This window comes from Caretta caretta, chromosome 28 (assembly GCF_965140235.1).
Source record: "Caretta caretta isolate rCarCar2 chromosome 28, rCarCar1.hap1, whole genome shotgun sequence".
Lineage (NCBI taxonomy): Eukaryota > Metazoa > Chordata > Testudines > Cheloniidae > Caretta > Caretta caretta.
This window is the reverse complement of record NC_134233.1, coordinates 6,235,806-6,263,580: the sequence shown is the minus strand read 5'-3', so window position 1 is coordinate 6,263,580 and position 27,775 is coordinate 6,235,806. Positions and strand designations below refer to the sequence as shown.

The 27,775-nt window shown below is 48.8% G+C and overlaps 1 long non-coding RNA gene across 3 annotated transcripts; it reads left to right on the top strand.

Annotated features, from left to right (window-relative positions):
• Positions 1-22,465, top strand: LOC142070378 (uncharacterized). 3 transcript variants are annotated; one of them, XR_012666340.1, is made up of 4 exons: positions 1-90; positions 4,216-4,307; positions 21,856-21,916; positions 22,125-22,465. It is a non-coding gene; the product is annotated as an uncharacterized LOC142070378 (long non-coding RNA). The 3 variants fall into 3 exon arrangements; XR_012666338.1 differs by lacking the exon at positions 1-90 and having other exon boundaries at positions 4,114-4,307; XR_012666339.1 differs by lacking the exons at positions 1-90; positions 4,216-4,307 and adding an exon at positions 9,511-9,798.
• Positions 22,466-27,775: the final 5,310 nt, after the last annotated feature.

Here is a 27,775-nt window from a genome sequence, read left to right as displayed (position 1 = left end):
TGATTTCCAATGAGCTAATTCTTCTGAAACTTTCTTCAGAGGTGGACTATAATTCAGAGAGAGGTTTCAGAGTAACAGCCTTGTTAATCTGTAAGTCTGCATGGTTTTTTGATATTTTAACCCCTATGTAACTAAGTGTACTAGATGTCTGCTTGAAATCAAAGCTAGCTCTAAGAGAATTCCAGGGAGAGCATAGGGAACAGTGCTTCTGCTTTTTCAAACTTGGTTTTGAACCCAGAAATTCCTTACACATTTTGAAAATATTATTGAATTAGAAACAATTAATACATATTGTCATCATATTGTGCAACCAATTCTTAAACTTATGACAGCCTTACTCGCTGTACTAAATTGTGTTAAAGGTTCCATTCATATAGTATATTGCTCAGTGCTAAAGAGCAACTAGTTTACCTCAAAAAAAAAAAAAAAAAAGATTCCTGGATGTTAAACTAATATTGGCTTTGGGAGATGCATTCCTAGCTTCAATATATTTCACATAATTATGGCCAAAGACCATTCTTTAAGCATGGACAAACAAAAATAACCACTCCACTTCTTCAGATGCTTTTTCTTAATCAAGAAACCAAAAAAGTAAGGAGGACTCGTTTAACCCAGCAGGAGGGAGAATATTAACATACTTGAGTAAATTATCAGCCATTACATTTTTTTTCTTAATAAGATTTATTTAGACCATATAATTAATTTTTTATGTCTGATACCAAGCATATAAGCAGGTATATATGAATTTAGGAGAACCCACAAAGTTCCTCATATATATATTTTTTGAGAATAAGCAAGATTGTTTCATTCATATATCAGGCAATTTCCAATTGACTAATTAAAGATTTTAGTCAAGAAGAGCTTTAACTGAGGTAAATAATTTTATAGCATTATGTTACTTATGAAGATTGTTTTGATTATCCAGGATCAGAGAATGATAGGAGAGAGTTGCAGAATTTTTTAAATATTCATGTCACTTAAGCAAATTTGAAATATACAACTCTGATAAAAAGAGGAGTGAAGCAGTAGACATGATTAAGGCTACAATTTAGTTGCGGAGGTCGTGGAAGTCATGGAATCCATGACTTCCAGCAATCTCTGTGACTTCAGCTTGCGGTGGTCGGGAGCTGCAGGGTCCTCCGCTGTCTGCAGGGGCAGGGAGCTGCCAGGTACTCTAGCCTCTGGCGGCTCCCAGAGCTCCAAGCTGCCATGGGCAGTGGGGCACCTCGCAGCTCCTGGGCAGCAGGGTACCCTTGAGCTCCCAGCTGCCATGGGCAGTGGGGGCCTCCCAGAGCTGCCAATGGCAGGGGAATCACCACAGCTTCCGGCTGCCGCGGGTGGTGGGGAACCCCTAAGCTTGTGGGCGGTGGTGGCAGGGGAACCCCCAGGCTCCCAGCTGCTGCAGGCCCCCAAAACTATGGGTGGCAGGGGTATCCTGCAGCTCCCGGACCCTGCGGGCCTCAGGGGAACCCCCGAGCTCCTGGCCACCACGGGCCCCTGGAGCTGCAGGTGGCGGGGGTACCCACATCCTTCAGCTGCTGTAGGTGGCTCCTAGCAGCCACCCAGCTGCCCCACTTTAGGCAGTGTGGGGACCTGAAGATCCAGATCCCCATTTTGTCACGGATAGTTTTAGTAAAAGTCTGGGACAGGTCATGGCTTCTGTGAATTTTTTTTTTTGCCTGTGACCTGTCCATGACTTTTACAAGAAATATCCATGACAAAGTCTTAGCCTTAGACATGATTTATCTTTTGAGCTTTTGACTCAGTCCCATTTGACATTCTCATAAGCAAACTAACAAAATGTGCTCCCGATGAAATTATTATAAAATAGATGCATAACTGGTTGAAAAACCATACTCAAAATATAGTTACAAATGGTTTATTGTCAAACTGGGATGATGTATTTAGTGAGGGTTCTTCAGGAGTCTATCCTGAGTCCATTACTATTCAATATTTTCATTAACAACTTGGATAGTGGAGTGGAGAGTATGTTTATATAATTTGCAGATGATGCTAAACTGAGATGGTCAGGATTAGAATTTAGAATGACCTTGACAAATTGGCAAATAGGTCTGAAATCAACAAGATGAAATTCAATAAAGACATATGCAAAGTACTACACTTAGGAAGGAAAAATCAAATTCAGAACTACAAAATGGGGTGTAACTGACTAGGCACAAATACTGCAGAAAAGGATCTGGGATTATAGTGGATCACAAACTGAATATGTGCCAACAATGTGATGCAGTTGTAGAAAAGGCTAATATCATTCTGACGTGTATAAGCAGGAGTGTTGTATGCAAGACATAGGAAGTAATTGTCCCGCTCTACTTGGCATTAGTGATGCTTCAAATGTGTCCAAATTCAGGCATCACTCTTTAAGAAAGATGTGGACAAATTGGAGAGCGTACAGAGGACAGCAAAAAAATGATGAAAGATTTAGAAAATCTGACGTATAAGGAAGGATTTTAAACAGAGTATGTTTAGTTTTGAGAAAAGCAGACTGAGGGGGAACCTGATACTAGTTTTAAAATATTTTAAGGGCTGTTACAAAGAGGATGGTGCTCAATTGTTCTCCATGTTCACTGAACGTAGGACAAGAAATAATCAGCTTAATATACAGCAAGAGAGATTTAGGTTAGATAGTAAGAAAAACTTTCTCACTATAAGTATCATTAAGTACTAGAATAGCCTACCAAAGGAGGTCTTGGAATCCCCATAATTGAAGGTTTAGAGGAGCAGGTTAGACAAATGCCTGTCAGGGATGGTCTAGGTATACTTGGTTCTGCCTCAGCATGGGGAAATGGCCTTGATTACCTCTGGAGGTCCCTTCCAGCCCTACATTTCCATGGTTCTATGAAAATTGATTCTATAAAAAACTATTCTATTGACTTTATACTCTCTGGCTTGTTTTACATTCTGACAAACAAGGCGCTTGTCAACCTTTTTTCTCTTTACATAGCATCTTTCTTTAATTCCGTTTACCCTCTCCCTTCAGCCCCCACCCAGTTTGATCACCATAGGAAGACCATTACATTTTCTTCTGGCTGTAGCTAACTTTTTGAATAAGCAGTTAGATGCAGTCCTTTTTGTGAATATTTTTTCCAATGTGTTTGTTTAAATATAAGATTTTGTTCTTTGCAGTTCACATCTTTTCAACATAGCTGTCCATTTAATTTCATATAGATTTCTAGTGTGTCATCTCATGACAAGTAGTATTCAGTTTCTTTTGCAATATTATTGGATCATAGGGCTGTTGTACTGCATTTAGTGTTATATTTTCATCTTGTTTGCTGAAACAAGCCAGAAAAAGATCATCATTACAGTATTAGACTGTATAACTTAAGTTGGAAGAGATTCTTATCTCAGGAAAATTTTTGGTGGCTATATAATAAAATAATCTGGCATTACCAAATAAATCTTTCTATACATCCACTAAAACAAGATGTCCCATTACTTTGTTTACATTAAAGTAATCAATTAAATTTTATTGTAGATACTGACATTATGTATATTTCGTCCTCTATGGCCATACTTTTCAATATCTAAAATTAGAGCACATTAAAGGGTACTGTGAGTGCTTAGCACCACGGAAAATCATACCACTAACTGAGGTGCCCAAATACGGAACTTAAGGTATTTCCTTTGAAAATTTTGGCCATGTTGCTTTTGGCAGAACTTAAAAAAAAACAACAACCAAATTGCCCTTGTACAAAACAGCAAATCCGGCAACACATGTTCACCAACATTAACCAGCCAAAAGAATAAATTTAACAAAGAAATAATTCACCCTCTCCAACAATACCATCTCCTCCCTGTGCTGATTTCGAGAATCTGTCTATGTATGATTAAGCATTCTGTTTGATGTTGGGGACTCTTGATATGTATTTATGTCAGACTGCAGACTCCACTCTGAATGTGGGGTTTGCTGTCTTCTCTGTTGTTCCCTTACTTTCATGCTGTTCTGCAATTCCGAGGGGTAGTGGCATCGGACTAACAATAGTGGGTGATTAAATCTGGATGGTCCTCTATTGAAAGAGAAATACCCTGTAAAAATGGCTCTCTTTTCCCAGGGGAGAGGTTGCCTGGCAATTAAGTCACATGGGTCTGCTCATCCTTTTGAGGCTGATTGGGAGGTCATATGACAGGAGACTGGGAGGTTATAATTTAAGGGCAGGAACTGCTCTCCTCAGAGTCTTTGGCTATTTTCATCAGTTCAAGCCAATGGAAGCTGTTGCAGGAGCCTGATGTTGGGGGAACCCTGCCTACCTGAACACAGAGAGACCTTAAGAACTCCCAAGGGAAAGGTCAGCTGCATTCTGGATTATTTGTTGTTTTCTAAATATCTGTGTTTGCTTGTGCCTTATCTCCTATGTACACAGTAATAGTGTAAGAAACCTTTTGCTAAGCCTGTGTCCTACCATGTGTCTCTGAAGAGGTAAACTGTAAACCAAAAGGCCCAGTCCTTCAGTGGGATACTGGGGAATGTGCAACAGCTGATGGGGAGGTTTACACTAATTTCAGGACGTAGGGAATTGGGCCATGGTGCCCATATTTCCAAAAGGGGCATGAGACACAGCATCTGGAGTGCATGCCGACAGACAAGGGATTGGCAATGTTTGGCATGTGGCCCATCAGGGAAATCTGCTGGTGGGCCAGGCAGGTTTGTTTAACTGCAGTGTCCACAGGTTCAGGCAATCACAGCTCCCACTGGCTGTGGTTTGCTGTTCCAGGCCAATGGGGGCTGTGGGAAGCAGTGTGGGCCGAGGGATGTACTGGCCGCCACTTTCTGCCACCCCCATTAGCCTGGAATGGCAAACCATGGCCAGTGGGAGCTGTGATTGGCCAAACCTGTGGACCCTGCAGGTAAACAAACAGTCCCGGCCCTCCAGCAGATTTCCCTGATGGGCCGTGTGCCAAAGGTTGCCGATCCCTGCTATAGACCCAAAGACCTACAGACCTAAAATCTGCCCAGCCCCCATAAGCTAAGGGCTTATGGGATTCATTGTTTGATTCACCTCACAGCAGTCTGGCAAGTGTTCAGCATGGGGAACTTGGCTTCCTCAAATTCTGAGCAAAGAAAGCATTATTACTACAACCTGAATATCAGCAGATTAAGGTTATTTAGGACCAAGGTTGAGAATGAGTTCCAAAGTTTGGGGGATCTCATACAAAACACACTGTCAGGAGTGCCCTTCCTTTTACACCAAAGAATTTACAGCTTAAGCTCCTTTTTTGATTTCAGCTATGGCAGAATTATGCAGGGAGAACGATGCAATTCTTGTAGGCCACACCTCAGCCATTTAGAATGGCATTTAAAAAATGCCTACATAACATAGGAGCACAAATCCCATTGCCTTTCAATGGCACTTATGCTTCTAAGTCACTTCTGAAAATCCCACCTGATCAAAATTGGCACATTAAATTCCATTCAGAATCAAAAGGTAGCTAATGCAGATCATGAAGTGCAGGTGTGATGTGCTAGCTGATCCGGAATAAGTAATGTACAGTGTAGTATGTTAATGTTTTATTGTCATTTGGCCTTCATAAAAAGATTTTTTAAAAATAAAATAACAAGTGAGCTGAGCACGAGAATTCATTTTTTACTGGATTTAAAGTATCACCACATGTAAAATTCCACTGCAGTCATCTAAAGTGGAGCTGACAGAGGGATGGATCATGGTAGCTGATTGGTCCTGTTTCATTAATATTTATTGGCTTAGTTTCCCCCTCCCTCTCACCTTGTGTAGTCTTTCACACTTGTGCAAAGTGAGTGAAAATGGGAGTTAACTCATGCCAAATTGGAATGGTAGCGTTTTTCACACACTTGGCACTCAGTTTGGAGAGGTGTAAATTACTTCACAAAATGAAAGGCAGTGGAGACTTAGGGCCTATGTCTTTAAACTAAAACTTGCATTCAGGAGGAAGAATAGGGTGAGGAGTGTCTGCCTGCAATAGGATTTCAGTGGGAGTACTGTGGAGGCAGACGCTGGTACAGAAGTCTTTCCCCAATAAAACAAGTATAAAAGCAGGTGAGAGGGCATAGCCAGGTATACGGTGTTGGTTTGAGGCATTGGGGACTTTTTCCCCCCATAATGACAGGTTTCAGAGGAACAGCCGTGTTAGTCTGTATTCGCAAAAAGAAAAGGAGTACTTGTGGCACCTTAGAGACTAACCAATTTATTTGAGCATGAGCTTTCGTGAGCTACAGCTCACTTCATCAGATCCGATGAAGTGAGCTTTAGCTCACGAAAGCTCATGCTCAAATAAATTGGTTAGTCTCTAAGGTGCCACAAGTACTCCTTTTCTTTTTCCCCCCATAGTAGTTCATGGATGCACGGGCTTGGTGCTCTGGAACCATTGAATGAAGTTCAGGGCTTGTCTACGCTTCCGCTTAAGTTGATGTAACTTATGTCAGTCACGGATATGAAAAAGCCACCCCCCCGAGCTGTCCGCACCGGCGCTAAGTCAGTGGGACACACTCTCATTCTGTCATAGCTTCCACCTTTCGCTGAGGTGGAGTAATTATGCTGACAGGAAAGCGCTCTCTGGTCTTCATAGTGCGTTTACACTACTGCCCTACATTAGCGCAGCTGCAGTGAGTCTGGTGAAGACTAGCCCCCGGACCAGGACCCTCTTGCAGTGTGACTACCCCTCGGGGCACACTCTCACTAGGACAAGCCTCCTGGGCTTCAGCTTCTCCTTGGTCTGACCTCGGAGCATTCAGCATCCCTGTCTCACGCCATAAGCTCCCTGCAGTGAGCCACCTGAATAGGACACCTGGGGAAACCTTACACGCCCTCCAAAGGGGCCATGCACCCCCGACTTCAGCAGTCAGGAGTGACTCTCAGCCAGCGGTGTAAAACAGAAGGGTTTATTAGTCGTCTGGAACACAGCATAGAGCAGAATCTTGTTAGCACAGAAAGCAGGAAGTTACAGCAAAGTTCATCTTGAGGAGACCCAGAGCCATGGGCTGTCCTCCTGAGTCCCAAACCAGGAGTCTGACCAGCCTCCAGCAGCCCACCTTCAGTCACACCCAGTTGCCCCTCCTCCGTCCTGTATGCTGTTCCCCAGGCAAACTGGTCACCTGGCCTCCACCTCCCTTTGTTCTCCAATTCCTCCAGCTGGCTCTTGCAGAGGATGCAGCCCGGCAATCAGTTGCCAAGATACATCTATTGTCTGGGCCCAGGGAGCTAGAAGGCACTTGCACCTTCCCTCTCGGGGTATCTGCAAAGGTCACACACCCTTATCCCACCACCTAGATACTTGTGCAACATATAGGGAAAACTGAGGCGTGCACAGTATTCATACAAACACTAAGACACTTTCCACTTCATCACAAGTAGCCATTTGTCCTAAGTACCTGTGTCAGTCTTTCTCAATGGCCTGTCCCTCAGATCTCCCTGACACTGTTTAGAAAGGCTGCAAGCTTTGGATTCACCAAGGGCAAGTCATGCCCGACCAACCTGATTGCCTTCCAGGATGAGAGAACTGGCTCTGTGGATATGGGGAAAGCAGTGCATGTGATATATCTTGACTTTAGCAAAGCATTTGATACGGTCTCCCACAGTATTCTTGCCAGCAAGTTAAAGCAGTATGGATTGGATGAATGGACGATAAGGTGGATAGAAAGCTGGCTAGATTGTTGGGCTCAACGGGTAGTGATCAATGGCTCCAAGTCTAGTTGGCAGCTGGTATCAAGAAGAGTGCCTCAGGGGTCAGTTCTGGGGCCGGTTTTGTTCAATACCTTTATTAATGATCTGGATGATTGGATTAATTGCACCCCCAGCAAGTTTGCAGATGACACTAAACTGGGGGGAGAAGTAGATACACTGGAGGATAGGGAAGGGTACAGAGTGACCTAGACAAATTGGAGGATTGGGCCAAGAGAAATCTGATGAGGTTCAACAAGGACAAGTGCAGAGTTCTGCACTTAGGAAGGAAGAAAGGAAGGAAGGAAGGAAGGAAATCCCATGCACTGCTACAGACAGGGGACCGACTGGCTAAGCAGCAGTTCTGCAGAAAAGGACCTGGGGATTACAGTGGATGAGAAGCTGGATAGGAGTCAGCAGTGTGCCCTTGTTGCCAAGAAGGCCAATGGTATATTGGGCTGTATTAGTAGGAGCATTGCCAGCAGATTGAGGGAAGTGGTTATTCCCCTCCATTTGGCACTGGTGAGGCCACACCTGGAGTGTTGCGTCCAGTTTTGGTCCCCCACTAGAGAAAGGATGTGGACAAATTGGAGGGAGTCCAGCGGAGGGCAACGGAAATTATTAAGGAGCTGGGGCACATGACTTATGAGGAGAGGCTGAGGGAACTGGGGTTATTTAGTCTGCAGAAGAGAAGAGTGAGGGGGAATTTGATAGCAGCCTTTAACTACCTGAAAGGGGGTTCCAAAGAGGATGGAGCTAGGCTGTTCAAAGTGGTGGCAGATGACAGAACAAGAAGCAATGCTCTCAAGTTGCAGTGGGGGAGGTCTAGGTTGGATATTAGGAAACACTATTTCACTAGGAGGGTGGTGAAACACTGGAATGGGTTACCTAGGGAGATGGTGGAAACTCCATCCTCAGAGGTTTTTAAGGCCCGGCTTGACAAAGCCTTGGCTTGGATGATTTAGTTGGTGTTGGTCTTGCGCTGAGCAGGGGGTTGGACTAGATGACCTCCTGAGGTCCCTTCCAACCCTGATATTCTATGATTCTAAGCTGGTCCCTGGTATCAAAAAGGTTGAAAAATACTGATTTATGTAATCAATCTGGCCCATCCTCCTTACTTCCAGCTATCTAGAAAACCTCCCACAGTCCGTTTCCCATGTTCCTTCTGTGCATGCCCTCTGTACATTGATACAAACGCGGATAAATAGCATGGAAGGTGTGAGGGGAGACACATTTGTGATGGCAAGAAAGCTTCTGCATGGACACAAACTGAATCCTGAAGAAGAGGTCTATGTATGCTTGAAAGCTTGTGTGTCCCACTATCAGAAGTTGGTCCTCCCCTACCTTGTCCCTTCTGTGTAACTGTTAAGTGATTAAGGTGATTCGTGCCTGTCTCTGGGTCATAGTATGGACTAGGAGGGAACATTTTCAAAAAGTGCCTGTGACTTAGCCCCTCACTATGTTCAGTGAGTGTTGGGCTCTTAAGCACCTGCCAACCTCTGCACTTTACAGGGCCAAGTGCACTGTAGTGCAAATTGCATTCCTTAACTCCAGACATGTTTGTTTGAGTTTGATTTTTTTCTTAATCCAGCAGAGATGGCCTTGGAGTATGAAGGTAAATGCAAAAGGATTTACTTCAGAATGCCGTGCTTCTGCCAATCCTTAGCATGTCACTGCTGTACAACTCGCTAATTTGGTAGCTTCAAGGGTTTTTATAGTAATGTTTATTTCCAGCTCACTGTTCTGCATAAGTATAGTCATTAATATGTACTGGCCACTCTGCCCTACTGATTGCGCTTTCCTCATTTTTAATTGAACATTCCACTCACCCAAAATCTGAAGTGAATTTGGTTGGGTACACACAGTGAGTGCCAGCTTAGCAGTTTAGCATTTTTGTCTCGGCTATTAAAAATTGATGGCTTAACCCCGTTAGAGGGCAGCTCCAGTAGCTAGTATGTTTCCACTCTTGTTAATTGTGTTGATGATGAACTTAGATCTTGTTTTACAGAATGTTTTCTTTTGTCTTTTTATTCCTTCTCTTCCGGTTGATGCTTTGGATCCAGAGAGGTTAATACAATGTCCCTATGATAACTATCATCAAATCAGGGCCTGTCGGTTTCCCTATCATCTTATAAAGTGCAGGAAGGTAGGATGGGATATTAAGGTCTCTAATGCACTTGGGAAATCATATTTTTGTAAATGCTAATGCATGGTGAGCTCAGTACGCTGTGCTGCCTTTTGCTAGAAGGATGCATTCACTTGCTATTAGGCTGGAAGAAGCCGTCTTTATTTCATATTGATATCGCCCATCCATTTACCACTTCGTAAAAGCATCCAGTTCATATTTAGTAATGCCCTTCAGATCAGTGCATTTACCCTGAAGAAAGGCGAAACAGGTTCTTCAGAATACCTAGCTCAGTGATGGGATCCTATTCTCTTCCAACAGTTCACTCATGGGACTAGGGTATTTACTTCCCACTTCAGGCCATGGAGCAAATGCAGCCAGTGTTAGATGGATGCCTTCTGGCTGGCCAAAGCAGAAGCGATCTGATGTTGCAGTTAATTCTTTACTTTGCAATCAGAGCAGGAGAGCTGCTAAGCCATCTTTTTTTTATATTGCTAATAACTCTATTCAGTGTACATCTGTCTGCAAGTCCCTCTTCTCAGTCTTCTATCCTGGGCGAGAATGCTGTATATTTAAGAGGAGAATCTGCTCCTTTCTTTTGTCCTCTCAGTCTAGTATCTTATTTTAAGCTCTCCAGTGCTAGTGTATATTAGTTGTACAGGTATAAGCACACTTATACCGGTATAACTGCATCCACGTGTTAAGATGATGTCCTGGTATGATTGTATTGGTTAGGAATCACACCCCTAGCCAACATCGCTATAGTGATAGAAAAGCCATGCAGAGCAAGCCTAAGCAGTGGGTTCGTCCTCTTTGTATTCTTGCTCTTTTCTAAGGGTAAAGGCTCTTCATTCAGTGGGGGACAGTCGTGCTCTTCTATGTCCACACTAGTTTACCTGTACTGGCAAAATGCTCCCAATATAGACGTGGCCTCAGCTGGAACATTGAGTAACTTCCCTCCTGTTTCAGAAGGGTTAAATTAACTGCAAAGACTTAAGCTCTAGCACAGGCAGAGACTTATCATAGAATATCGGGGTTGGAAGGGACCTCAGGAGGTGTCTAGTCCAACCCCCTGCTCAAAGCAGGACCAATCCCCAACTAAATCATCCCAGCCAGGGCTTTGTCAAGCCTGACCTTAAAAACCTCTAAGGAAGGAGATTCCACCACCTCCCTAGGTAACCCATTCCAGTGCTTCACCACCCTCCTAGTGAAAAAGTTTTTCTTAATATCCAACCTAAACCTCCCCCACTGCAACTTGAGACCATTACTCCTCGTTCTGTCATCAGCTACCACTGAGAACAGTCTAGAGCCATCCTCTTTAGAACCCCCTTTCAGGTAGTTGAAAGCAGCTATCAAATCCCCCCTCATTCTTCTCTTCCGCAGACTAAACAATCCCAGTTCCCTCAGCCTCTCCTCATAACTCATGTGTTCCAGACCCCTAATCATTCTTGTTGCCCTCAGCTGGACATTTTCCAATTTTTTCACATCCTTCTTGTAGTGTGGGGCCCAAAACTGGACACAGTACTCCAGATGAGGCCTCACCAATGTCGAGTAGAGGGGAACGATCATGTCCCTCGATCTGCTGGCAATGCCCCTACTTATACATCCCAAAATGCCATTGGCCTTCTTGGCAACAAGGGCACACTGCTGACTCATATCCAGCTTCTCGTCCACTGTAACCCATAAGTCCTTTTCTGCAGAACTGCTGCCGAGCCTTTCTGTCCCTAGTCCGCAGCGGTGCATGGGATTCTTCCCTCCGAAGTGCAGGACTCTGCACTTGTCCTTGTTGAACCTCTTCAGATTTCTTTTGGCACAATCCTCCAACTTGTCTAGGTCCCTCTGTATCCTATCCCTACCCTCCAGCCTATCTACTTCTCCTCCCAGTTTAGTGTCATCTGCAAACTTGCAAACACTAATCCACGCCATCCTCCAGATCATTAATGAAGATACTGAAGAAAACCGGCCCCAGGACCGACCCTTGGGGCACTCCACTTGATACTGGCTGCCAACTAGACATGGAGCCATTGATCACTACCCACTGAGCCCAACAATCTAGCCAGCTTTCTATCCACCTTATAGTCCGTTCATCCAGCCCATACTTCTTTAACTTGCTGGCAAGAATACTGTGGGAGACCGTGTCAAAAGCTTTGCTAAAGTCAAGGAATAACACATCCGCTGCTTTCCCCTCATCCACAGAGCCAGTTATCTCATCATAGAAGGCAATTAGTTTAGTCAGGCATGACTTGCCCTTGGTGAATCCATGCTGACTGTTCCTGATCACTTTCCTCTTGAAAGCAGAATCGGGATGAGCTCCACCCTGACATCTGGTGGTGAGGTGTGGCAAGTCGTGGAAAAGAACTTCAGGGGCCGATCTCATTTGCATAGGCACACCCAGCCCGCCTAGAATGAGGCCATAGCTGCCCAAATGGTCACTTTGGCTGCTGTGGGATCCCCATTGTCTCTGTTATTGGGGCAGGAAGAATAAATTGTTATTACCCTGATTATGGGAATCAAGGACAATGGAACCGTACTTGGCCTTTTGTTATGATGGAGGGACTCTCCATCAACTAAGTTTCACTCGCTAGGCAAGGAACATGGGTCCCAAAACTCTGTGAAGGGAGAGAGGCTGGGGACAGGTATTAATACTTGGTGGTATGCCCCCCTCCCCCCCTTTCGTGAGGGCCTTACGTGCTAATTGCACTTCTTCCTCTTTCCACTATAATTTTGATTCCATTAGGAGTCTAGTCACAGGCTGCTGAGCTGAATTCGCTTTGGGCTAATGGTGCACCCACACTGAGGCTCCCCTACTACAAGCTGAAATCATGAAAGAGCTAAACTTACTCAGAGCTGAAATCACTGAGTGTTGTGTTAAGTAGTGGGGGAGGCTGAAGATATATGGTGGAGCAGTTGCGGGATGGCGAGCAGAGTGGCTCGGGGAGCAGAGCAGTTTGTTGGATGCCTAGAGCAACTCATGGGGTGGCTGGCAAAGCAGAGCCCCATGGAGAGGTGGGGCCATCAGCTTTGGACCATGTAAGGTGCCCCTTAACCCCAGTCTCCACCCAGGTTGGGAGGTAAAACTCTGCAGATAAACTTTTGAACTCTGGGGCTGCCCTGACCAGGGACAGAGACTTTTGGGTCGTTGGACTTTCGGGACTTTGGGTGATTTTGAGTTGCTGAACTCAAGAACCAAAGGGAAAGGACATGCCCCAATTTGCTTGGGGTGGGTTTTTTGCTCATGGGTTGTGTTATGAATCCTGTTGGTGGTGTTTCCCCAACATAATGCCACATTGTTTCTCTCTGTTATTAAAAGGCTTTTTGCTACACTCAGACTCTGTGCTTGGGAGAGGGGAAATATTGCCTCATGGAGGCGCCCAGCGGGGGTGGTATATATTTGTCCCAGGTCACTGGGTGGGGGCTCGAGCCGGTTTTCCATTGTGTTATTGGAATGGATCCCCTAGATACTGAACCCGGCCCTTGTTGCTGCCAACTCTGACAGGCAGAAAGGTTACACTTATGTTCTTAAGATACAAAGGCTGACTTTAGAGAACTGGCCTGGCGAGCAGGCCCCCGCTGCCCCAGCAGCAGAGCCCTTGCCCCACCCGCAGAGTTCATTCTCCACATCACAGCGTAGAGACCCACCTTGTGGGACTCAAACAGCTGCACCGATTTGGCTCAGACATTAGAAGAAAACCACTCGCCACCTTCAGGCGAACGCCAGGTGGCGAAGCTCCAGGCCCAAGGTGACAGCATGAAGCAGAGTTCAAATCAGAGTCCTGGTGTTACCGTAACACCGGCATGGCAGTCGGTGGCAGGTTGCCAAAGCTCAGGCTCCAGGCCCCGCCCTGCCCTCACCCTCGAGCCCCCTTATCGGCCAGGAAGAGGCTACAGATAACGAGGGTGAGGGATCAATGAACAGCAGCCGCCCTCTATCCCACACAGGCTCACAGACGAGCCCGTGATGATGTTAACAGCCACCCAAGGGACAAAGGGTGTTGGATCAATGGGACCCAGATTCGTGCCAGGGCAGCCATCTCCTCTCACCCCAGATTCCTGCCAGGGCAGCCATCTCCTCTCACCCCAAAGCTCTGGCACAGAAGGAAAGGCTGCCTGGGAGAACCCCTTGGCAGGGAGCTTTGCTCAGGACGCAAGGGTCCCTCTGCCGGCTCTCATGCAGGAAGCCCACTGAGTCATGGAGCAGAAGCAGTCAGGTTAATCCAGCTCTTGATTGCCTTTGCACTGCAGCAACAGCCTCTGAAGACTGATCAGCAAGCGAGGCCACGCCCTGATAACGGGGCTGGACAGACAGATGCTGTGTGGAAAGGCCAAGCAAAGTGCCCGTGGCCTTCCCCACCCCACCAGCCCAGCCTTCCCTGCCAGGCATCTGCCAATCCCAGCCTAGCCTTTGCGCCTCCTAGCCCACCGCCCATGCCCCCCATGTCTCAGCCCCCCAATTTTTCCCACCCAGCACCTGCTTCCCCCAACCCAGCCTCCCGCAACCAACACCCCCTCAACTTCCCACCCAGTGCCCGCCACCCTCCTTCCAGCACCTGCTGCTGCCACCGCCCCACCCCCTTCCCCACAAGCCTTCCCTGACACCCTCAGCCAGCCTTCCCTCCGCCGCCCAATCAGTCTTCCCCACTTGCCACCTCACTCTCTCCAGCCTGCCCTGCCCCACCCAGCATCCCACCCCACAACCCACCCTTTCCCACCCAGTGGCTCAGCTAAGCCTTGCAGCTCCCCTCATTAACACTGTCAGCTACTTCAGAGGACATCTCTGTGCTGGTTGTTGCTAGCGTACTTTGGAGCTAATAGGCACATAGAGCCCACCATCTATGCAGCGTCACCAGCTTCAGAGCTCAGAAGTGAGGCCCCCAAAATCATGGGATTACAAAACTGATCAGTTTGGATTCTTTATTCATCCCTCCATGGAGCTGCTGGACTGTGCTCCCCAGCCATGAGCGCTGGACACTGACTTCATTAGCTAAGGAAAAACTGGAATTCTCACAAATTCACATGACTGCAGGAGCTGGGACTTTAAGAAAGCCACCAGTTCTCCTGAGAGTCAGTGACCTTGGCTGTGCTCAGGGGAGGCTCAGCTCTGTTCCCAGGTGCCCAGCTGTGCCCTGCTTAGGAGCACTGTGTCACAAGTGTGATATTGGGGAGAAAGGAGCACACAAGGGGCATGGCCCATGCCTGAGAGACAGTTGGACACATTTCCATGTGCAGCATCAGGTTTAAAACCTACCAGAGCATAATAAAGTGGGAATTTTCTGTAATATTTTTAATTAATTCTATGCATGCCTCAGTTTCCCGCTGCACTTCACACTGTTACCCAATGGGTCCAGAGGGTTAAAATGCCCACGGGGCAAAGCAGGAGACATGAGGTTCCTAGACTTTCAGAAAGCCTTTGACAAAGAGCCTTTGGTGGGGGTCCTAAGCAAAGTAAGCAGTCACGGGATAAGAGGGAAAGTCCTCTCATGGATCAGTAACTTAAAAGACAGGAAGCAAAGGATAGGAATAAATGGTCAATATTCAGAATGGAGAGAGGTAAACAGTGGTGTCCCCCAGGGATCTGTACGGGGACTACTGATGTTTAACATATTCATAAATGATCTAGAAAAGGGGGTAAATGGTGATGTGGCAAAAAGTGCAAATGATAGAAACTTACTCAAGACAGATAAGTCCAAAGCAGACCGTGAAGAATTACAAAGGCATCTCAGACAACTGGGTGACTGGGCAACAAAATGGCAGATGAAATTCCATGTTGGTAAGTGCAAAGTAATGCTCATTGGAAAACATAATCCCCACAATACATATAAAATGAGAGGGGTTTATCATATCAATGATGAGCTGTTACCACTCAAGAAAGATCCTGGGCTCACTGTGGATAGTTCTCTGAAAGCATCTGCTCAGTGTGCAGCAGCAGTCAAAAAAGCGAACAGAATGTTAGCAACCATTAGGAAAGGGATAGATAATGAGACAGAAGATGCCATAATGTCTCTATATAAATCCATGGCATGCCCACAAGTTGTATACTATGCACAGATGATTGACCCATCTCAAAAAAGGTATCTTAGAGTTGGAAAGGGTACCGAGAAGGGCAAGATAAATGATGAAGGGGGTAGAACAGCTTCCCGTAGGAGGGGAAATTAAAAAGACTGGGACTTTTCACAAGCTTGGAGAAATTGACAACAACGGGAGGTCTATAAAATCACGAGTGGTGTGAAAAGAATGAAGAAGGAAATGTTCGTTCTCTCTTCACATGTCAGAAGAACCAGGGGGTCACCGAATGAAATTTATCGGCAGTGGGTTAAAACTACCATAAGGAAGTACTTCTTCATAGTGCACAGACAAGCTGTTGAACTCATTGGCAGGGGATGTTGTGAAGGCCAGAAATACAGCTGGGTTCAAAAAGAATGAGAGAAGTTCCTGGAGGACAGGTCCATCCGTGACTATTAGCCAAGATGGTCAGGGATGCAACCCCATGCTCTGGGTGTCCCTAAACCACCGAACACCAGAACCTGGGACTGGATGATGGGGATGGATCACTCGAAATTGCCTTCTTCTGGTCATTCTCTCTGAAGCGTCTGGCACTGGCCACTGCTGTAGGGGCATAGGCACCATTTTTATAGTGGAGGTGCTCAAAGCCACTGAGCAAAACTAAATGCACTATATGAGGGAAACCACTTCAAGCAAGAGGGTTCTGCCACACCCCCAGCACTCCTAGTTCCAGCACCTTGGCACTGCTGGAAGACAGGATATGGGCTGGATGGACCTTTGGTCTGACCCTGTATGGCCGTTCTTAAGAGGTGTTGGGTCACGCTGTCTGAAGTTGAATGAATGGGTCATTAAGGACTGGTTGAAACTGACCCGTGGTCAGTGGAGGATCTGAAAAGACAAGGGGAGGCCCAAAAGCCAGGGCAGTCACACCTAGCAACCGAGGAGGAGATTTCCCCCACCTCTCTGCAGGGAAGCAGAGCACAGGTCCCCCAGCCAGCAGTTTTATAGCCCCTCAGCCCAAGTCAGCTGACCCAGGCCAGCTGTGGGGTTCACTGCAGTGTAGACATAGCCCCCCCCACCCCCCCCCACCCACTCTCCCCGCCCACTCCCAGAGCTCAGTGCAGAGTCTAACAAGTGCAGAACACCCACTCTCCTGAACCTGCTGCTGTCTAGGACCACAGGAACTGCCAGGTGGAATCAAAGCCAGGGTCCCTCTTGCCCAGCAGCTGGTGCGAGCCCCATGCTGATGGCATCTCTTCAATCGTGGCCTGGCCTGGAGCTGCAGGGTCCAGGTCTTTGTTCACATTAGGGGCTGTGTCCACACACAACACATTAGCTGAGAAGGGCAATGCGAAAAAGAGACTCCAAGTGGGGAGCAGCGACGTGTGAGGAGAACTGCTCAGGGAGTGACCTCACCCCTGCACAGGATGGCAATGCCCGGTGGGAGGCAGCGAGGTGTCAACTTGCTCCTGTGCACGAGGTTTGTGCCTTCGGCTGCAAGCTAGATGCAAAGGAGGATGCTCCAGAAGGCCAACAGCCTTAGTGAGAGCTGGTGCCGGGCAAAGGAGGGAACTCAACGCCCCAATAAAGCAGCCCCCACGCTGGGCAGATCAGCCACAAGACAACTGTGAGATGGCCGCTGACTGCATCCCCAGAGGGGCTGACAGCATTGCATGCCGCTGTTCAGACAGAAGGGGGAGTTGGCCACAGACAGGCTTCTGAAGGCAGGAGATCTGCCACCCTCCTTAGCTGGAGTTGGGGCCCAGGCTGGCATTCCCAGAAGCACTGGTATCCGGCTTGGCATTCATTCTGCCATTTTCTCTTTTCAATTCGTTGCCAAGTACACTTTGCCCTGGTGACTGGCCCCAGCAGAACGGGCACTGCCGGATGCTCCCCATCAGGAACCAGCATCCGCCCTTCCAGCAGCAGCAGGAAATGCAGCTGCAGCAGGGTGTAAAGGCCGGGCTCCTGCTGAGAGCTGCGCAGGGCGTCTGGGTGGGAAGTGCCAGGCATGTCTCTCGCATAGCAAAGGAGGCAGCGTGTCCACACCAGCTGTGAGCAGCAGCCCGAATACCCAGGCTCTGCTCTCGCCTGGCCGTCAGTGCGTCCGCATTGCTGCCCATGCACTAGGACACAGGGGGCCTGGCACAGCCAAGCTGGGCTCCTCACACACAGCCGCCCCTAGGTTAGCTCCGCGGGCTGCACGAGTGCCCGTTCCCGAGCACGTTTCCTGGCCCTGGACCCACAGCCTGGCACTCAGGCAGCTCGCCGGTATGGTGGGCACCTGTTATTAAGACTCGGCCTTTCATCGGAGACGCCGCGGCCACCGCAAACCCGCTACTGGGTGCAGCTCTGCCAGACCTGGCCCAAAGCAACACGCTCAAGGGGGAGAGTTAGCAGTGGACACAGGGGAGCAGCCTCTCGACTCTCACCTCTCAGGCTCTGGCCTTCAATCCCCTTCTGCCCCACCATTACTCAGGGTAACAGATTCCCTCCCAGGCTCAGGGAATCCTGGCCTTTCATGCACATTGCCCCTACAAAGGCAGGTGAACAGCCAGGCCTTCTCTGGAACCATGTAGGTCAAACCAGATAAGACACGGGGGGTTGTGGAGCACCATCTCCCCTGGTGGGCAGGGGACCAGGACTCCAGGTTGTCATGCTCAGCTCTGCCACCAACTCCCTCTGTGACTTTGGGAGAGTCATTTGGCCTCTCTGTGCCTCAGTTTCACAACCTACAAAACACGCCTAATACAAATCCGGGGAAGCGTGCTTTAAGGGTCAGGTCCCAGGCAGGAGAGGGGAGAGCCGCATTGAGAAGGCCGGAGGTTGTCGTTCTCTGCAGCAGAATCACAGGGCACAGCAGGGGCTTAGCACTCTCTAGGCCTACAGGACTCAGACCGGGGATCATGCTGGCGTGTCTGAGAGCTGACGATGATCAGGAGCCACATGGCTCAGAGAAGCACAGAGATCTCATGGACCAGTTTCCAACTGGCCAGGCTGCGCCTTCACTCTCAGAGCCATGAGCCAGGCCCACTGTGTCACTAAGGCAGGGGTGGGCAAACTTTTTGGCCCGAGGGCCACATGGGGTTGAAAAATGGTATGGAGGGCCGGGTAGGGAAGGCTGGGCCTCCCCAAATAGCATGGCCCCCACCCTTATCCACCCCCTCCCACTTCCCGCCCCCTGACTGCCCCTCTCAGAATCCCCGAACCATCCAACCCCCTGCTCCCTGTCCCCTGACCGCCCCCTCCGGAGACCCCCGCACCCTAACTGCCCCCGGGACCCCAACCCCCCCCACTCCCTGTCCCCTATCCACACCCCGGGGGAGGGGAGGCAGCGGGGGAGGGGCCGGGGATTGGACAGGACGGTCCTGCGGGCCAGACGTCGTTTGCCCACGTCCTGTCCGGCCGCCTGAGCTCCCGGCTGGGGAGCGAACCCCGGTCCCTCCCCCGCAGCCGCTCGCCCTCTGCCCGCTGCTCCTGCCATGGAGCGTTGCAGCGGCGGGACCGGCTCCGGCGAGCGGGGGGCGGGATTGGATGAGGGGCAGGGGTTTGCGGAGAGAGTCAGGGAGCCGGGGGCGTTGGATGGGGGGAGGGCGGTCGGGGGAGGGGCCGGGGCTCGCCTCCTTGGCCGGGAGCTCAGGCGGGCCGGACAGGCCGGTCCCGCGGGCCCTAATTTGCGCGTGTTGGTCGCAGGCCGGGACTCAGAAGTGAGGGTTCCGGGTGCAGGGGGAATGGGACTGTGCAGGGGGTCCAGATGAAGGTGGTTGGGGGTCAGCAGGGGAGGCTGGGTGCTGAGGACTCAGCATGGGGGTCCAGGTGCTGGGGGGTTCAGTGGGATGGGGGGCTCATTTGGGATGGTCCAGGTGCAGGGGGCTAGTCAGAGCATGGGTCTGGATGCAGGGAGGGGGCGCTCAGCACAGATCCAGATGCAGGGGGGACTCTGTGGGGGTAGGTCTGGATGCAGGGGGTCTCCATCCCTGCTGAAGGCAGCAGAGAAGTGAGGGTGTCAATCCTGCAATGCCCCAAGAGCAGCCTTGCAACACTCCCCCATCCCCTTTTGGGTTGGGGCCCCCACTATTACAACAGCCTGAAATTTCAGGGGTAAACTTCCAAAAACGTGAAATTGTCTTATTTTCAAATCCTATGGCCATGAAATTGACCAGAATGGACTGTGAATTTGGTAGGGCCCTAGTAATAACAGAAAGTTTATCGCTGCTGTTCTCAGTCTCATAGTGTGCTCCATCGCAAACGTGACAAAACCCAATACAAGAATACCCCACCAATTATGGGTTTTGCTCACAAGAGTGAAACAAGCCTAATCGAGGAAAGCATACACTCATGCCCACACAGCCGTCTCAAATAGATAGATTACTCTGCGCTTCACCCCACATGTAGTGAAGGTTGCCAGACATGTTCCATCCAAGGCCTGGCTGCAATTCAGCAAAGGATAAAATAATACCATGTGTAAAGCACTGAAATCCTTCTGGATAAAAGGCACCAGATGATCATAAAGTGTTATCAAGAGTCACAACCACACATCTAATAACCAGAGGACTAAACCTACTAACCAGAGTTTGCTTCAAATGATTCCTTTCCTACTCAGTGGAGTCCAAGGGCTGTGCTGTGGTGGGGACGCCAAATCCCACCCCTTTTACTTCACTACTGGTGGAGGAGAAGGGCTTCCTGCTCAGGTGTTCTCCCTGAATGTTATTTGAGACTCACACATTTTTCTGTTAGACTTGGCTACAAAGTGCCTCTTTAATTTGATGGTTTCCCAGTCTGCTGTGAAGAATGGAAACCGTCTTCTCTCCAAGACACAAACCCATCCCTGCTGTCTAGTTAGAGGGAACCAATACCATTCTCTGCATCCGTCCATCCCCATTCTCTCCCATCCCTATCAGCTGCTTCTTCCCTTCTCTCTGAGTTTTCTTTTTCAGGCTATAGATACATTACAGCTCAGTGCAGATGGGCAGAGTCCCTGCGTGTTTCTGGAGAGGCTCAGCCCTGGCACTGTGTCAGGGTCGGGTGCAGCCTCACCTCTGAGTCCATGTCTCAGGGGAGGCGGGGGGCTTCAGGGTGATCTCCCACCTCCATACAGCCAGTGCGCGACTCTTGCCCCTGTTGCTGCACCCGCCCTGCAAAGGTGTGGGGATGACACAAACAGCTGTGGGGAAGCCGTGGGAGCCTTGGCCAGGACTGCCATTTAGGGAGGGTGGAGGGGCACCCCCATCTCGAGTTCCATACCAGAGGCCTGTTCGTGGCACATAGTCGGAGCTCTTACCTGCTGCGCCATGCAGGTGCCCTCCTCCAGCTCCTGTGGTCTATTTCCTCCACTGCACTAGGGTGTCTGGGGGTGGGCAGGCAAGGAAGAGGTCAGTCGAGGGGTGGGGGTGGGGAAGCACAGGGGCCCTGGGGATGGGGGAGGGAGAGAAGCAGAGAGTCCCCAGTGGTGGGACAGCTTCAGAAAAATCTAGAGAAATTCTGCTCCTAGGTTTGATATTGTTTTATCATCTATTTAGTATGAACATTTAATTGCATGGCATGGCTTGGGCTTTTTGGCAAGCAGCATATGGAATGCTTAAACCTTGATTATGTAGCTTAGATTATCCTTACAATTGGATGTCTCTGAAGACCTTAGATTGAACTGCTACTGTACATAAGAGAGCCATGATAAGTGCATCTTTTGCTCCACTTTCCACATTTTAAAATGTGTCTAGATTAGGAAAAATTGTCAGGGTTAGGTAAACCTCATGTAGATGCAAGGGTGTAGTTTGTGGGGTGGGAGGGTTGCCCCTCCTCCCCAAACTGCAGGCCTCGACAGTTGTGGAATTTGCGCATCCCCCTCCCCCCATGCAGAGTCCTGTTGGCCTGACTGAAGCTGGCCCCCCAAATGTAGAAGTCAAACTATGCCTATGTGTAGACCTTTTACCTCCAGTGAGCTGGTTGCGGTTGATTGCCAGGTACTCCTAGAATTAACCCACTAAAAATTCTACCAACGTTACCAGCAAATGAAAAGGATATCAGTTCAATCCCATGGTATTCTTATATTCTAGCATTGATTAAATCCTTTTGTTTCAGATCAGCCCAAATGAAATTGAAAGATTTTCAGATTTCCCATTGTCAAACAAAACACTGAAAGGTAAGTACACCAACAGTTCTTCGGAAAGTATTGGAATAAAAGACCAATTTTCATCAGTCTTCTTCATTGGCTGTTTCAGGAGTTTTTGTTTTTAAATATCAGAGTTCCAAGATAATGTTGCCACCTGCAGTATTTTTCCTTATGGGAAAATGTATCATTATCCAAGGCAAAAAGTAAGAATCTTTTTTTTTTCTCTCCCAAATACTAGGTTTGCAAGAAGCACAGTATCGCATGGTTACTGAGATACAGAGGCAGACCATAGGCTTATCGTTGCAAGGTAAAGATGTACTTGGAGCTGCAAAGACTGGATCAGGCAAAACCTTGGCATTTATTATCCCAGCAAGTAATTGACCTTCTCATTGGAAGCTTGAGCTTACGTAAAGTGAAGGTATTGGACAGTAAACAGCATATTTTGGTTCACCTGGGCCAGGAGGAGACGTATAATTTGACTGTAATATTTGTTCACGTAAAGCTAGGAGAGACTGACGTACGTATTGCTGTCTGAGGTTTTGTAAGATGGCCTGGGTATATTTTTGTCTCTAGAAATGTTTTGACACTTTGATAACTTGTTCTGACATTTTTATTAAGACTGATTTTTTTTCAAACAAGTTTTTTCTTGATAGTCCTTTACCCATATAGTTGTCTGCTAAAATTATTTAAAACTGAATGTCTGTATGGAATAAGTGTAAAATTGATCAAGGAACCTCTTTACAATTAATCTTCACTAAATATGTAAAAAGAAAAGGAGTACTTGTGGCACCTTAGAGACTAACCAATTTATTTGAGCATGAGCTTTCGTGAGCTACAGCTCACTACATCTGATGAAGTGAGCTGTAGCTCACGAAAGCTCATGCTCAAATAAATTGGTTAGTCTCTAAGGTGCCACAAGTACTCCTTTTCTTTTTGCGAATACAGACTAACACGGCTGTTCCTCTGAAACTAAATATGTAATACATTGCTCATTGTAGGTTAGGCTAGAGTTCATGAAAATGGTTTGCAAAATAGACTGAAAATTGGCTCACAACCAATATTCCTTATAGGATAAAAGTTCCTAGTGGTTCAGCTGGAAAGTTAGGCTTTGCATTTATTTTCTTTAGTATTCTAGAAAGGGATTTTTCAAGTTGGCATCTAAATTGTTTCCTCAATCAATGGTGATCAGGTTGGGAGGGCTTAATTTGGTTTTAAATAATGAGATTAGTGATGAGCATTCAATGTAGATTATTAGTTTAGGGCCCAATCCACTTGCATTAAAGTCAATGACAAAAGAGTGGGAACAGAAATGGGTATTTAGGCAAGCTCTCAGAAACCGGAATGTGCTTTATGCTAGATCTCATTCATGCTGATTCGGAAATAAATGTCTAAGTTTTGGAAGGGGGTGGGGGGAAACAATCTTCTGCATACTGTAGAAAGGAAAATGAGGTTGCTTAATTTATATCAGTAATTGAGAACTAGAGCTCTTGAAACAATTGTATGCATTTTGAGGTCCACGCATTTAAAGGGATTTGTAGAGAAGGGGCCTAGTGATAACTGGGACTTAGTGTCATATAGAAGGAGGTTAGAAAACAAGTTTTGTTCTCCTGTGTGGCTGTGGAAATCACCATGAGTAGGGGTATCACGTCAGCTCTGGTGAAATCCTTTTGTTGTACAGCTGAACACAACAATTTGACAGCGTGTGAATCTGTAATAGCAGAAGTGGACCTGCATCATGGCTGCTGTACCTTTAGTTGGAGTGCTCTGTTTCAGCCATGGTACTGCCTTGTAGGTGTGCGCCCAGTACTGCTAAGGGCATTCTACACCCAAAAATGAAAAATTCTGTGCACAATATTTTAAAATTCTGCAAATTTTATTTGTTAATTAAATGTGGAGGCTCCAGCATGGCATTGGAGAGCACAAGCCACTGGCTGCACAGAGGTGGGAGATCATTGTGCAGCCGCCTCCTCCCCCCCCCCCCCGCCCCCAGGGGACACGGACTCACCGGTGAGGCTGTACCCAACCCTGACACAATGCAAGGATCGGGTCTGCCCCAGAAACACCCCAGAGTCCTGCCCCACCATGCCAGGTGCACCAGGTGTGGACAGGGAGGCTCACAAGGCGGGATCCGAGTTGGAAGGAATCCAACTGTGGGGTGAGGGAGTTCTGTGTGGGGCAATCTGGGAGCTGGCGGCTCAGTGGGTGATCTGGATGCCCAGGAGCTTGTTGGGGGTTCTGGCTGCAAAGGTAATGGGATTCTGCATTAGGGGTCCAGGTGAAGGTAGTTGGGGCTCAGTGGGGGGAGGGGGTTGAGTTGCGGGGAGATTGAGCTCAGCAGGGGGGTCGGACTGTGAGGGGATGTCCAGATGCTGGAGGAGTGGGGATCAGTGAGTTAGATACAATTGTTGTTATTGGGTCTCTGCATGAGAATAAAATATATGCATAGACTGTAACCCAGTTCTTCCTCTCCTTGAATTTGAGCCTGCTATGGTGTCATTATCCTGGGTTGGTGGCATCACACGATTGTCATGGAAAAGCAAATGGAGTAAATTCAGCATTATTGCGTAACGGCAGCTTCTAGCAGGACTCCTGAGAGTTTTCTCAGTATTAAGTGACTTGCCTGAAATGGGTCAGGCTGTGTGTGCCCACCTTTTCCCCCACGAGTACGACGGGATGACTTGTCTCACACCGGTGCTCTTGGGAATGCTTCTAAAGCACTCTGGAGACTGAAGCAGCTGTACTAGTGTTCCTAAAAAGGGTCAAGGAAATGGGATTTAATTCTGATCCTGCTGAGATCACTTTCCGGTGCACAAAGGGGGCCTTGTCAGAGAGCCGCTTTTCAATGAGATGTTTTCTGCGGTCGGCTAGTGGTAGAGGTACCGTGAATAGAGCTTAGCGGAATACTGGGGATAGAAGGCCTGTTTCTTGGCTGAGAAACTGTACCCTCTGCTCTACGACTGACTACCCCTTGACTTCACCACACCTTTGTCGGGATCTCCTTTCAGATGAATTCTCCCAGGGCCTGGGTGTATTTAAGGCTTTGCTGAAGTTTCAAGGGAAGGCTGATAAGAACCAGTCTTCAGCTATTTTTGCTGGCAGAGTGGTGATTTGAAGAGAGCACTTTCCTTCTGTAGGAAAAGCTTTACAGGCAGTGGCGTAGCTAGGACAGGGAAACTGGGCGGGCAATGACGGGGCGGTTGGGGATAGGGAGACCTGCCTCCCCCACCATCTCCAGCCGTCCTTCACTGCTCAGCAAGCACCTGACCATGAGGCTGCCTGGGGGAGGGCGGGGGTGTACCTTGCAGGGGCAGGGCTGGAGACCAGGGCAGCAGCACGTGGCGCTGGCAGGAGCGGGACGCGGATGGACACCGACCCGGTGTTGGGAGTCCCAGCCTGTGGATTCGGGGGGCTCCAGCCCCGATCTGGGTGGGCCTGGATGCTAAGTGGGTGGGCCGCAGCCCACTCAGACCCACCCATGGCTACAGCCCTGTCAGGTGCTTGCTGACTCCTAATCTAACGCACAGATTAACGGTAATACTGCCCTGCATTAGGGTTTCATTGTGGGGGAATTTGCCAAGTTCTTCGAGTGCTTGCTCATGTCGATTCCAAGTAGGTGTGCGTATGCCGCGTGCACAGTCGTCGGAAGGTTTTTCCCCAAGCAGTACCCGTCGGGTCAGCTGTGGAGCCCCCGGAGCTGCGCCTTCATGGCGGTGTATATAGGTCCCTGCCGACCCGCCACCTCTTCAATTCGTTCTTCCTGCCTGTGACGGTCGTTGGAGCTGTGTGTCTCTCTTGCCTCCGCAAGCAGTTTCCCCAGTGATGGGACTTTCTGTTCACCTGTAAATAGTTAATTAGTTAGGGTTAGTTTTCAGTAATTAGTTCGATAGAAGTGGGGGGTTCCCCCAAGCCCAATTCCCTCCCCTCTTGGGGTTCGGCACATGCCTCCATCCCAAGAGTTTAAGCCGTGCGGGACCTGCTATAAGCTCATGTCAATGGGCGACCCCCACGACTCCTGCCTAAAGTGTCTGGGGGAAGCACATCAAACAGGTCGCTTCAAGAGCTGCAAAGTTCTCCGCCCGAGAACAAAGAAAGAAAGGGACTTCAGGCTCAAAGAACTCCTTATGGAGGCAGCCCTCCGTCCCCTGCCGGCTCTGGGCGCGCAGAACTTGGCATTAAGCACCTCTGTGCACAGCGCTCTGGCCTCTGTTAGAGAAACTACGGCTCGCACTCACCGGTGCCACCTAAGCAGCACAAGAAGATGACTAGAGGGCGCTCACCCATGGTCAGAGCACTGGGTCTGACAGCATAAGCGGTCTGCGTCCTGCGCAGGGATCAGCACTGTCGACTTTGGGCCTGCAGAGGGATCCGTCAAGTCTGGTGCCACTGGACCCTCCTGCTAGAGAGTGCCAGGTGGAGGAGCAGGAGCTCCCTTCCACCCTAGACATGTTTGAGGTGGCCAGGGACTTGATTGCTGGGGGGAGGGATAGCTCAGTGGTTTGAGCATTGGCCTGCTAAACCCAGGGTTGTGAGTTCAATCCCTGAGGGGGCCATTTAGGGATCTGGGGCACAAATTGGGGATTGGTCCTGCTTTGAGCAGGGGGTTGGACTGGATACCTCCTGCGGTCCCTTCCAACCCTGATATTCTATGATTCTATGATGGCACCGCAGTTTCCCACCAGGCAAGATAGACCTCCGGCCCCACAAGGCACGGCGCCGTCCAGAAGCAAGCCCATGATGATGAAGCTCTGCTCGCCTTCCCCACGGCACCATCCTCCGACACTATCCTGCTTGGACCACCCTGCCAGATTGGCTGAAGAAGTTAGCTGCCTGGTTCTTAAACTCAGCAGCAGCAGTCGCTCGCTGGGTGCTCAGTGATTCTCTGCCTCCCTGGGCTCAGCTCTTGCCAAGCCCTGCTTTTGCTCTGCTCCTCCACAGCTTCAGCCCAGATCCTGTCCTACACCCAGCCTTGCTCCTTCCTCAGAACAAGCCCTGCTCCCTTCTTCCCTGGCCCCGGTGATCCGGTTCTGACCCTTGGCTCTGATTCCTGACTCCGACTCTCTCTTGATTCTAGAGTGACCAGATATCCCAATTTGATAGGAACAGTCCTGATCTGGGGGTCTTTTTCTTATATAGGTTCCTATTACCCCCCACCCCCATCCCGATTTTTCACATTTGCTGTCTGGTCACCCTACTTGATTCTTGGCTCTGGCATTTGGATTCTGACTCTAGTTCTAATCTTTGGACCTGCTTCTTGGTTTTGGCCCTGTCTCAATCCCTGCTTTTGGCATTTGGACACTCACCACTAGGTATGACTCCCACTCTGACCACTAGGCCTGACCGCCTACAACCCGGTCTCCTGGCATGTGTTCAGTCTGGTTTGTGGTTTAACCATCTGGTGAGTTCCATGTAACCTTGTGCATGTCTTTGTGAGGAAACCAAGTATCACCAATAATCAGTGCATGTTACTGCACAGCGGTTCTCAAACTGTGGGTCGGGATCCCTTTTTAATAGGGTCGCCAGGGCTGGAGTTAGACTTGCCTGGGCCCAGGGCTGAAGCCCAAGCCTGAGCCCTGGGCAGCAGGGCTGAGACTTGGGCTTCAGCCCTGGGATCAGGTTACAGCTCCCCCCGCCCCCTGCCTGGGCCTGAAGCCCGTGGGTTTTGACTTTGGCCCCTTCTGGCCCGGGGGAGCTAGGGCTTGGGCGGGCTCAGGGTTTGGTTCTCCCTCCTGGGGTCGCGAAGTAATTTTTGTTGTCAGAAGGGGGTCGTGGTGCAATGAAGTTGGAGAACCCCTGTTATAGCAAGTTCTTATCTTTCTCTATTATCGTTTGCCATCCTAATGCCATGTGGGAAGTAGTTTTGTTTTGCTGTATGGGGTGGCTTGCTGCATC